The sequence below is a fragment of the Arachis hypogaea genome, chromosome 4 (assembly GCF_003086295.3).
Source record: "Arachis hypogaea cultivar Tifrunner chromosome 4, arahy.Tifrunner.gnm2.J5K5, whole genome shotgun sequence".
Lineage (NCBI taxonomy): Eukaryota > Viridiplantae > Streptophyta > Magnoliopsida > Fabales > Fabaceae > Arachis > Arachis hypogaea.
In genome coordinates this window covers 102,895,604-102,908,049 of record NC_092039.1, presented here as the reverse complement: position 1 = coordinate 102,908,049, position 12,446 = coordinate 102,895,604, and the positions used below count along the sequence as shown (strand labels likewise).

Here is a 12,446-nt window from a genome sequence, read left to right as displayed (position 1 = left end):
AGTATAGACTCCTTTGATTGATTTCCTCACTTTCTTCCATAGAATCTTGCATTATATCTCTTGGAAAGGAATTTGCTTGCTCCTCTTCCTGTGAATTGATAATTAACTGCACATGTTTCTCTACATTTTTGACACTCGTCTTTATATCATGTAAGAATTCTTTCATGAAAAGCTCAAGATCTGATGGTATTTGAGATGAATAAGGAGATGATGGCTCTTGATATGAATAAGAAAGAGATGATGGTTCTTGATAAGTGTAAAAAGAGGATGGCTCTTGGTATGAATAGGGAGATGGTGGCTCTTGATATACATATGGAGATGGTGGTTCTTGATATGAATATGGAGGTAGTGGCTCTTGATAGTTGGAATATGGAGTATTGAAGTTCCTTTGGTTTTGACTTTTCCAACCAAAATTTGGATAGTTCCTCCATCCACCATAATATGAATCAATACTCGGGTGTGAGTAGTAAGCCATGTGATCTCTCTCCATTATTTTTCCTTAGCACAAAACACCAAACATGATTAAACGCACCATGTGGTTGACAAGCAAGCAAAGAAGAAAGAACATAAAGGAGAATCAAACACAATAAATAAAATAACTAGGAAGAATAACAACTAAGGGGACACCAAACTTAATTTCAGAAATTAAGAAAAATATTAGTATTAAATATTTTTATTTTTATTTTATTTTTTTGTATTTTTTTGTATTTTTATTTTTTTAATAAAAGGAAAAAAAAGAAAGAAAACGTAACAGGGGAGCGGGAACGAAAGAAAAAAAAGGAAGTGTAACGGACAAGAAAAAAATATAAACGTAAAGAAAAAGATTTTTTTTTTCGAAAAATACTAATAACAATAATAATAAATTTAATTAAAAGAAAAATTATATAATCTAAGCAATCAAATAACGAATAGTTGTTAATCACTATCAATCTCCGGTAATGGCGCCAAAAACTTGGTGCGGTATTTTACAACCCACAAACTAACCGGCAAGTGCACCAGGTCGTACCAAGTAATACCTTACGTGAGTAAGGGTCGATTTCATGAGGATTGATGGATTAAGCAATAATAGTGTTTGATAGGATTAGTTAGACAAACAGAAAATAGTGTTTGGGAGTCAAAGAGTATTAAATAGTAAATTAAGAATTTCAGAAAGCAAGCAGCGATAAGTTGGGAATAAAATATTGAGAAAATAGTTAAGGCTTTAGAATTATCTATTTTTCTGGATTGACTTTTCTTACTAACTATTTTAATCATGCAAGATTTAATTCATGACAAACTATATGTGACTAGACCCTAATTTCTTAGACCTTTCTAGTCTCCTCTAAAATTCATCAACAGCCAATTCCTTGGTCAATTAATTCCAATTAAAAGCTACATGATCAAATTCCAGTTTATATGCCACAAAAATTCTAATTATCCAAAAATAAGGGGATTATATGTCACGTATCCTGTTAAATCCAAATAATTAAAATTTAGGAGAATATGTTTTCAAGCTGTTGTTCAAGTAAAGAGCTTTTCCAAGTTTTACAAGAACTCAAATAGAAAGAGGGTCGTACTTCCGTTCCACCCAAATTCATAAAATAAAGAGCAAAAATAATTCTTAAATTATAAATACATGCATAAATTAAAATAGAAAAAAGCAATAAAATCAATCCATATAAATAGACAGAGCTCCTAACCTTAACAATGGAGGATTAGTTGCTCATGGAATGTAGAATGTAAATTTGTATAGAATTCTCTAATGGAATCCCTCTAATGGAATATACTCAATAGAAGAGAAGTCTCCCCTTTTTATAACTAATCCTAATTAATTTAAAATCTAATATCTAAAATTAAGATAATATCTTTTCCTATTTTCAAATTCAAATTTGAATTTAAATCAGAATTAATTAACTACTCCGCGTCTTGTAACGTGGGGACCACTTGGCTTCACTGGATCTGCGCCTAACTTGGGTGCTAAAATGGGGCCCAGAAATTACCCCCAGTGGTTTCTGCATTTTCTGCACGTGGTGCATGTCACGCGTACGCGTCAGTCACGCGGACGCGTCGATGGTCTTTTCTGCGAGTCACGCGGACGCGTCGCTGAGCAAATCTTTAATTCACGCGTACGCGTCAGTCATACGCACGCGTCAGGCACGCGTGCATGTCACTCCTCGCTGCCATCTCCTTGGTTTCTTCTCTTTCTCTGCAGAAATTTCATCAAATCCATTCGAATGCTACCTAAAATAAATATAATTGCACAAAACTCAAAATAGCATCCATAGAGGCTAAAATATATTTAACTCTTTATTAAACTCAACAAATTATATGCAAATTCACTAGGAAAAGATAGACAAGATGCTCACGCATCACGGGCACTTCCGCATTAGCACTTTTCATGATTCATTATCCGTTTTAGTTATCTCTTTCATACACGGCTTCTCATTTTTTCTTCTTTATTATGCCTCCACATCACTAATTACATACACACACCTCTGCATCGCCTATATTATTAAACGTACCTCCATATCACTGCTTAATTACACATACCTCTGCATCATCAAATAATCAATCACTCTTACCTCCACGTCACCTCATAAGTATACTTTTAATCTCAACATAAAAATATTTAATTTCTAAATACCCAAACTTATATAACTTTCAATCAAGATAAAAGTCACTTTTTTAATAAACCGAGCTCAATTCCTAACTTAAAACAGAATCTTTTCTTAACAGATCAAAATCAATTAATGCAATTCTTAAATTAAATTTTCTTTTTAAATAGCGCTTTAGAACAAGTCTCGGAGTTTTATAAAAATTTCTACAGCATTTCTTTTAAAGTTCAAACTTTGCTACCTTTCAAGAGTCCCTACCAAACCATTTTTAATTCTCAAAGATCACTTCCAATAAATCTAATTCTTAATACAAAAACCCCTTTCTCAATAAGTAAATATGTAAACCAAATCTTTTTCGAATATAGAGTCATTTCTCAAAATAAGTTTGTAAATTAAATTTTCAATACAAGATCAAATATATATATATATATATATATATTTTTTTTTTCAAAACAAAAACAATTTTTTCGTTTATTTTTACAAGAATATGGATAGAATCTCCCCTTAAAATTTGACTTCACCATCCTTACGGACACCCTCACTTTTATAATTTCTCGACTGTTTACCAACCTTTCATCACATCTAATCACCGTCATACCATCACCAGAATCAATTATCAGTCACTTCCACAACCATAAATTCTAGCATCAATCACAATCTTAATTCAATCTCAATTCATATTTCAATTTAACAAGCAACACTAAATTCATCAACATTCACAATCACAACACAACCAATTCTAATCAATTAGTCATATAAAATACGTATAAATTATTTACAATTACTCAATAAGTTTTTAGGCATTCTTAAATTAAAAAATGTTAATTTTAAAACGAAACCCCTACCTCCGTACGAAATCAAAATCAACAAAAATCTGGAGAAACTTTCTAACCGAGCTGCTAATGAGGAAAACATCAAAAATTATCTGTGTCTCCAAGAACTCTAATTGGCCAAACTCAAGGGGAAGAAAAGCTACGTCATCGTCAACTTTTATCGGACAAAAATAATGCCAACACGTAGAGGAGGAGGATAGGAACAAATTTATCAAATTAGATTTTTTTATTAGAGTTACAGATCGTAAAAAATCAGAGTCAAAAGCCTCACGGTCATAGAGGTTCACTACTAGAAAAATCACTTTTAGCAGCAATAAAAATAGCGGCTATTACATTTGCCGGCAATTAGACATTAGCCATCTTAAGCTCTATCGCTAAAAGGTTTTAGCGGCAATTATAACATTTTCCGGTAAAGACCATTTTAATTACCGCAAAAAGTATATAACTTTTGGTGACCATTTTCTTGACAATTTATATGGCTACCATGGCTACCAAAAAAGATTCTAAAATTGGAATGTTATTCATTTCCAGTGGCCATTACTATTGCCACCAAAAATTATTTTACCAGCAATTTATATGAATACTAAAAATAATCCTAAAATTAGAATATTATTCATTTTTAGTTGCTATTACTATTGCCGTTAAAATCTTAAGACCCTTTTAATTATACTCACTCTTTTAGAAATAACAACCTATCTTTTTTCGAAAATTTTAAATTATTTTTACCAACAGTTATTATTATTATACATAATATAAATATACTAAAATTAATTACTACAAAATAAAATATTTTATTAAATTCAAAATATTTATACATAAATTTCTCTTAAAAGATAATAAAGCATATACAAATTTATTAATTTTATGCAATCTCCAAATGATACAGCTTTGGTCCAAGAGATAATAAGTCAGCTGCAGATATGTCTTTTCTATTGACAAAAGGACCCTATATGAAAATTGCAAGAATCATCCGTTAAATGAAAGTATAGGAAATTTCCTGCACAAGTTTTAATTTACAGACTTTAAATTATACCAAAGTAATTGCTAGTTAAGCATGGTGAATTAGTAGCACACAAGATGTCACATTAATGGCAAAGGGTGCTATATAAATATTATGAATTGAGTTCTCCATAATCACTCTCAGATAACCTAAATGACTTGTATGGGAGTACAAGCCTACAAAGGGCCCTTAGATTAGTCAAACAACTTGTTTCTCTATGTTTGTCTAAGTAATGTGCTGGAAATGAAATTAATGTTTACTCTCGAGCACGAGAAAGAATTGAGAGATTCTAGCTTATGTCTCTACCTCCCAGGATTGATTAAAGCAACAGATTCCTAGTTCAGGAATAAGTTCTGGACTACTTGCTTCCAATTCAACAATCAACTCAATTCAAATCCCAAATGTCTTATGCAAAGGGAGTAAAAATATCAGTGGTACATTTTACAGCGAATATCTACAAGAGTAAAGATAAAAATAGATTTTGGCATATCTTGAATGGGTATGTGAGCTTTCATAATAACTTCATGATATATACACAAAAATGGCACAAAGATCAAACGTTGGTTCATTAAGAAGAACCATAGAAGATAGTAAATATGTTTATGACTTTATCAACAAATTACTGACCAATAAAGAATGCAAACAATAGAAGAAAGAGAAAAGCAAAAATAAGTCGTACATTTTCATTAAGGTAATCGTTGAAAGTGCTTAGTTCACTTAGCAATGCTTGCTCTGTTCCATCATTGGGATCTTTGCTCTTGAGAAATCCAATAAATGTAGAAAAGATCTTCAACCCACTACATACAAAAATTCATGCATGTATTAGTTAATTGGAGGACATCTAATATATTCATCTTAATATTTAAGAATAAAAAACTGACAGAGGAGAAAACGAATGTTGCTAGGCTTGTCTAATTTGCAGCAACTATGCTTCATTTTTCTCTCTAAATATTCCAAACCAAGCAAATCAAGCACAAGAAAAACATAATAATAGCACAAAAATATCTAGTAATGATCAGGAAATCTAGAAGATAGATGCATACACTGTAGCTTTTTCGGGTGGAGTTACCAATTGTGGGATAGGATACTTCTCTTCTAGAATTTGTGTGATGATATCCGAATCAGAAACCCACTTCTCATCAAACTTTATTACAGGAACTTTACCCTCAGCATTAATTTTAAGGAACATAAACCAGTAACACAAACAATAAGAAAAGGAACAAGAACAACAACAACAAACTAATAACTCTTGTACAATGGAAGAACTTAAAAAAATAGGAATATTTTAGTCATTTTTTATAATAAGGGTATTGCATTTATCTTTTATAAAAAATAATATTAATTTAAATCGTTCAAAATTTGATTTACTATTTTTTCGATCAAATTAATTTATCTGGACTAATTTTGACAAAAATAACACACAATTTAATCAATTATATATGTTAAATTTTAATTGCTAGAAAACATCTTTAAAAAAAGACGTTTTAAACGTCTTTATTTGAGTGACACCCAATTACAAATTTATTTGTGTTCTTTTTTTTTTTATGTTTTCTCTTATTTGTCGTTCTTCTATTATTATTATTATTATTATTATTATTATTATTATTATTATTATTATTATTATTATTATTATTATTACTACTACTACTACTACGGCGTGATTTTTTTTATTTCTTCTTCTTTTTCTCTTCCTCCTCTTCCTCCTCGACCTTACTAGTGTTATTGCAACATTTTCTATTTTTTATTTATTTTATTTTTTTAAAAAGCTAAAAACAAAAAAAAATTATAAAAAGTTGACACAACATGAAAACATGAAGAAGAAAAATAAGATGATAACAATAATGATGAAGAAAAAGAAAAAAATTTTGAATTATACAAAATTTATCAGAAAAATAATATCGAACTTTTTAAACTTGACACAAAAAATTTTTGAATTTTGACATTAAAATTTTTTAATAAGAATACAAAAAAATAACACCAAAATCTTTTAAAAATAATACCAAATTTTTTTAACTGTGATACCAAAATTTTTCTTAATAAATCTTTTTTTTTTCTTCCAACATATTTTTTTGTATTTTATTATATTTTATTCTAAAATAGATCGGAAGATTTTAGTTTTATATAAATAAATTTATTTTAAATTTGAATTGCACACTCTTAAATTCTAAACAAAAAAACTGTTTTGCAACATGGCATGAAGACCAATTTAAATTCTGTATGTGATAAGTTTTGTGTCTTATGTAAAAGATTTTGATATCGTTCTTCTTTTTTTTTTCATATTTTTTTTGTTATTTTTTTATTTTTCTCCTGTATAAAATTTTAAAAAATACACAAACAAATAAACAAATAAAAAAGAAAAAAAAGAATAAAAGAAAATATATAAAAAAAATAATGATGATGATAATAATGATAATGATGGAGAAAAATAAAAAATAAAAATCAAATGAAAAAAATAAAAAGAACGAGAAGTAAGAGAAAAAAGAAAGAAAAAAAAGATAATGAACGAAAAAAAAAAGAATATGTATCATAATTTGACTGAACTTAATGACGTAAAAAAATTGTTTGTCTAAAATTACTGGTAAAAGCATAAGAATTAACTTACATCGATATATAACATTATTAACAAGGCTTTAGTGCCTGATGGTGCATTTTGAGTTGGAACTTATGAAATATAGAGATAAACATGTATAGACACTAATTTTAGTTTTCATGACAGAAATATCATATATATAAAATATAAAATATATTTTTAATAAATTATAATTATTTTGATATTTTGTTTATATTTAAAATGTAAATTAATTTTTTAATTTTTTATTGCATAAAACATTTAAAAAAATTTTTGGTTTCATATAATTCAAGACTAAGATTAAACATCTCGATTTGTGATAATATTTGAGTATAATATATTCAAAAAAAAATATAGGATACCAACACCTAAATCAGCTAATTTTAACCAATTTTATTTAATATTTATTAATTTTAAATTATTTTTTAAAATTAGATTATGATCAATTGACATTAATAACATTTTTGAATAATATGAATTTAGTAAATTAACCGCTCTCTAAATACAGTGTTGTCAAACCTTTCCTCTCATCGTGCCGGCCTTCTCCCTCACGCAAACCACTGCTTCACTGCTGCTGCAATGTGCTACCATTCTTGCCAAACAGAATGTTCTTGCTGCGCAGACTACCGCCTTGCTGCCACCGCATTGTGCCTCGTAGAACGCCATTCACGTCGTCGATATAGGAATTAAAAACATTCAATCTTTATAAACGAAACATCCACTTTTAAATAAAAGAAACATCAACTCAATCTCAAATAAAAGAAATATCTAATCTCATATGAAGCCGTCTACTAAGTTTCTAAACCCCGAAAGAGAGATGAAACATCCAAAAAATCAAAGAAAAACATCCACTAACCATTGGGGGATGGGACGTGACTCGACAGAAGAGGAGGAGGAGGCAAGACATGATAAAGGAGGAGTAGGAAGAGACGCGGCATCGCGACTTCACGGCGGAAACGGTTGAGACGCGATGCAACGCAACAGAAGAGGCAAACGGCGCGGCGTGATAACTGGGGTGGCGACGGATGGGAAGGTTGTGTAGCACAGCGGAAGAGGCATACAACTTGGTGTGACTTCTCGACCGTGGTGGACGGCGTCACCGCAGCGAAAGCAACATGACGCAATGGGCTTGTTCACATCAACACTGGAGGAGGCGACGGCGGTGCGGACGTGGTCTGGGGCGGAGGCTGACAATGCAGGTGACGACATGCAGAGTAAGAGTGAGACAGTTGTGGTGTTTTTTTTTTAAATTAAGATTAAAAGGATAAATAATAGAGTAAAATTTTGTTTTTTTTTTTTTGTTTCAATGGACCTTGGAATTTAGGTCAATAAAAATGGACAGAAATTGATTGAATTTTTTGCTAATTATCTAATAAAATTGTTTAAAAATATATATTTTTTTATCTTTATTAAAACACAAAAGAGATAAATATCGAATAAATAACATTCAAAATGTATCTAATATATAAACACAATAATTCAATGAAATATCCCTGCTTCATATAGAAACAAACTGGTCTCTTTAAAATAAGTGAGAAATGGAAAATCACATGCTTGGATGGATGACTTTTCGACCAAGTTATTTTCATAAGTAGAATATGAACGTAGAATTTTGGGGTTGTTTAAATTTTTTTAATTGAAATTTCCTATAGCAGGAAAAATGACTCTTTTTTGTGTGTTGGCTATGTATATTGAAGTGTTGGTCACATTCTTTCACCTTCGTATTAAATTATTGATAGTCATGGCGGGAGAGAATGTAAAATTTGACTTTAACTATATTTTTTGCATTTTTTTCAAAATATATAATAAATATGTTTGATAAACTAGTAAACGTTATAAAAATATACATATAATTTAATCTAATACCAAATAATATCACTTAAAATTAACATAGAATTCATAATTATCAATGATTTATAAGTGTTAGTAGTTTTTCACCTGATTCATAGTCGTTTGGGACAAGACCCAGCAAATTTTTAAAATTAATTCAATCCTAAAATACTAAAATTACATAATCTCTCAAAATAAAAAACCTAAATTTTTGAAATTGTAAGGGGGAAGGCTCAGTAAGAAATAGTAAGGTACATACCACTTTGTTTAGTGGGTTTTGTAGAGTTCGATACGGTAGTTGCGTGGCCATAAACAGTGTGACGATCGGAGCTCCAAATTGAAAGATATGGGAGATTGAATTTGAGACTAGGGTCTGATTTCTCTTGCTCTTCCCTCTCTTTGTGTTTCAGCGTGATTCCCTCTAAGTTTGAGAAAGAAGAGCTGAGCTCTTACTTTTTTATGGTAGGTCTTAGGTCCGGTCCATCCGGCTCGGTTCGTTAGCCTGTTTTTTGGCTAAAACCTTTAAAATTAGTGTTGAAATTCATAATTTTTAATATTTTTACCTCTATGGATTAATAAAATTATTTAATTAATAGTTAATTTATTAGCTAATTATTTATTAATTATGCGGGGTTTACATCCTACCCAGCTAAATAAGAATTTTGCCCTTAAAATTCAAATTTAGTTACTCGAAAAGCGGTGTGAATAGTCCTTTCTCATTTCGGATTCAAGTTTTCAAGTGTGTTTTTCAATTCCAAACCGACTCCAAGAAACTTTAACTAATGAAAACTCTTTTTTATGCAGTCTCTTAATATTGGTATCATCAATTTTGACCAGAGTCACTTGAAGCATCAAATCCTCTTTCAATTGAACTGATTTTGGTTCTAGAATGTGGCTGGCATAAAAAATGTACTTCCGAAACTGCGAGATGTGAAATACGTCATGCAAGTTCGAAAGATGTGGTGGTAGAGCTATCCGATATGCCACTGGTCCAATTCTCTTCAGAATCTGAAACAGAGTGATGTAACGATGATTCAATTTTTTTGCTTTGATCGCTCTACCTACTCTTGTTGTTGGAGTAACCTTTAGGAATACATGATCTTCCTCATCAAATTCTAAAGGTTTCTGTCTCTGATCGGCATAATTTTTCTGTCGGCTTTGAGGAGTAAGCATTCTATTTCAGATTTTCTTAACATGTTTGGTAGTTTCAGTTACTAAATCAGGCCCTAATAAACTTGATTCTCTAGGTTCATACCAACACAGTAGAGATTGGCACTTTTTTCCATACAAAATCTCATACGGAGCCTTCCCAATGCTTGAATGATAGCTGTTGTTGTATGCAAACTCCACTAGTGGCATATACTGATCCTAGCTTGCCGGTTGTTTCGACACGCAAGCTGTAAAACACGTAAAATTAGTAAATAATTAGCAAATAAATTAATTATTATTATAACAAATTAGAAAATGTAATTTTATAGTTTAATGAGATAGAGAAATTAAAATAAGAATTTTGACACTAATTTTAAAGAATTTGGCCCAAGATTGGGCCGAACAAATCGAATTGGTTGGATTGGGTCCAAACCGGGCCAAATAGCCCAATATATATAAACCTAAAGCTAACAATTCAGCCATAAACCCTCCCCATATGTGATTCACGCTGAAATGGAAGAGAGGTGAGAAGGGAGGGTTCCAATTTGAATTTCAATATTCAATCCAACGTAATTTTTTATCCGGAACTCTGATTGACAAGATGTCAGTGGTCACACGTTCGTCCTAGAATTCTCTACAAAGTCCACTAACCAATTTAGTAAGAAATTCAATTTTTCTCACCCAGAATTTCCCTCTTCAGTTTCGAAATTCATGAATGTTGAAATTGAGAGTTATGATGTTTTGATGGTTTAGGATCGAATTAGCTTGCGAAAAATAATTGGGTGTTGTTCTAATAGTTCATGTGTAAGGTAAGGAGCTCTTAACCCTTGGTGAATCTTCAATTTAGTAAACCCTATGTTAAATTATGATGACACTGTATATTGTTAGATTAGTTGTTGGAAGTTTGAAGTAATTGATGGTGTCGGTAAGCTGAATTTGGGTTGAGGTAACTGAATTTTCTATTTGGCGCACTATTTGGGGCTGTGAGCATTTGCGGAACAATGATAATTTGTGGTGTTCCAAGCGGAGAAGGAACTGGTCAAGGTATGATTTTAGTTTCTCGTATCTAAAATATAATGTATCAAGAAAACATAGGCTAGTGGCCTTAAGATAGGAATTGAATTGTGATGTTGTGGTTGGTTGATATTGATTATTATGTGTGTGGTTAATAGTTTTGGAGGTTGTGATAGAGACTTGTATGGATGATGTGTGTGTAATTTGGTATATGTATAATGGTTAATGAATTTGAAGTTGTTGTTGGTACTATATTGGTGGTAAAGTTGATATTGTAATTGATATAAATAATTGATGACGTATATTGAAAATTGTTTGAATTTGAGATATTGAGTTGAGATCGATGAAAGTGGAGAATTGGTAGATGATGGGATGAATGAGGAGGTTGGAATTATGAGTTGGGAATGTTTGATGCTAATTTGGTAAGGTTTGGGTCGGTTTTTAATAGGTTTGAAATTAGTATGTTTTGAAAGTTGAGGTTTGTAAATTTTAATGAAAACTATGATTTTTGACCAACTTTTTCGAAGCATAACTTGGTCTCTGGACTTCCAAATTTTATCAAACTTGTCTTGAAAGAAAATTTGGTCTGAGAGGTTTATACTGTTTGAAAAACGGAGAAAAAATGTTTTAAAATAAAAAAAAGTTATGCGCGTTCAAAGTTCGGTGTGCAAAACAGAAATTTGGACTTAGCAACTTTTTGCTTCTGCTGCTAAGCCCACATACGCGGACCCCTTTATATGCGGATGGTGATCTCTGTCCAGTGCCTTTGCGTATGCGGCTGAGTGACACGTACGCAGGATGGCCAAATTTTTCAATGATGTGTACGCGAGCATAGTGATACGTACGCGACCTCTACTTTCAAAACATAAAATGTTGATTTTTAAAGTATTCCTCTAGCTTTCAAAACCCTTTTAACATTTGTTTAAAGTCTGGTAAGTTGATTTTTGGATAGTGAAATATGATTGGAACTATGAAGAAGATAACTTGTTGATAAAGAAAGGTTTGGAGTAATGAATTGTGATATGAGACCCCTGGGGTGGCATTGTTCACTTGCTCTGGGTATGAAATGAGGAAAGAGAATTACGAAAACTGAGTTTAATTATGAAATTTTGAATGATTATGAAAGAATTGACATGATAATGAATTTTTGAACGAGAAACCTGGGTAATAACAATGATTGTGGTTCGTTCTGCTTGCTCCGAGTCAATGTTTGAGATTTGATAATAATGATGATTGATTATGAATGAATGCATGTTTGAGATACCTGGGTAGTAGCAAGGATTGTGGTTCGTCCCGCTTGCTCTAGGCCAGTGATTGTGACACCTGGGTAGTAGCAACAGTAATGGATTATTTCGCTTGCTCCTGATTGAGCTTTTAAACACCTGCCTGGGTAGTAGTCACAGTAGTGGTTATTCCACTAGCTTTGGGTTAAGTGGGTAGTAGCAAGGGGGTTGTAG

The 12,446-nt window shown here is 31.3% G+C and overlaps 1 pseudogene; it reads right to left on the bottom strand.

Annotated features, from left to right (window-relative positions):
- Window positions 1–5,140: 5,140 nt before the first annotated feature.
- Window positions 5,141–5,617, bottom strand: LOC112795103 (glutathione S-transferase DHAR3, chloroplastic-like; annotated as a pseudogene).
- Between the last annotated feature and the right edge of the window lie 6,829 nt (window positions 5,618–12,446).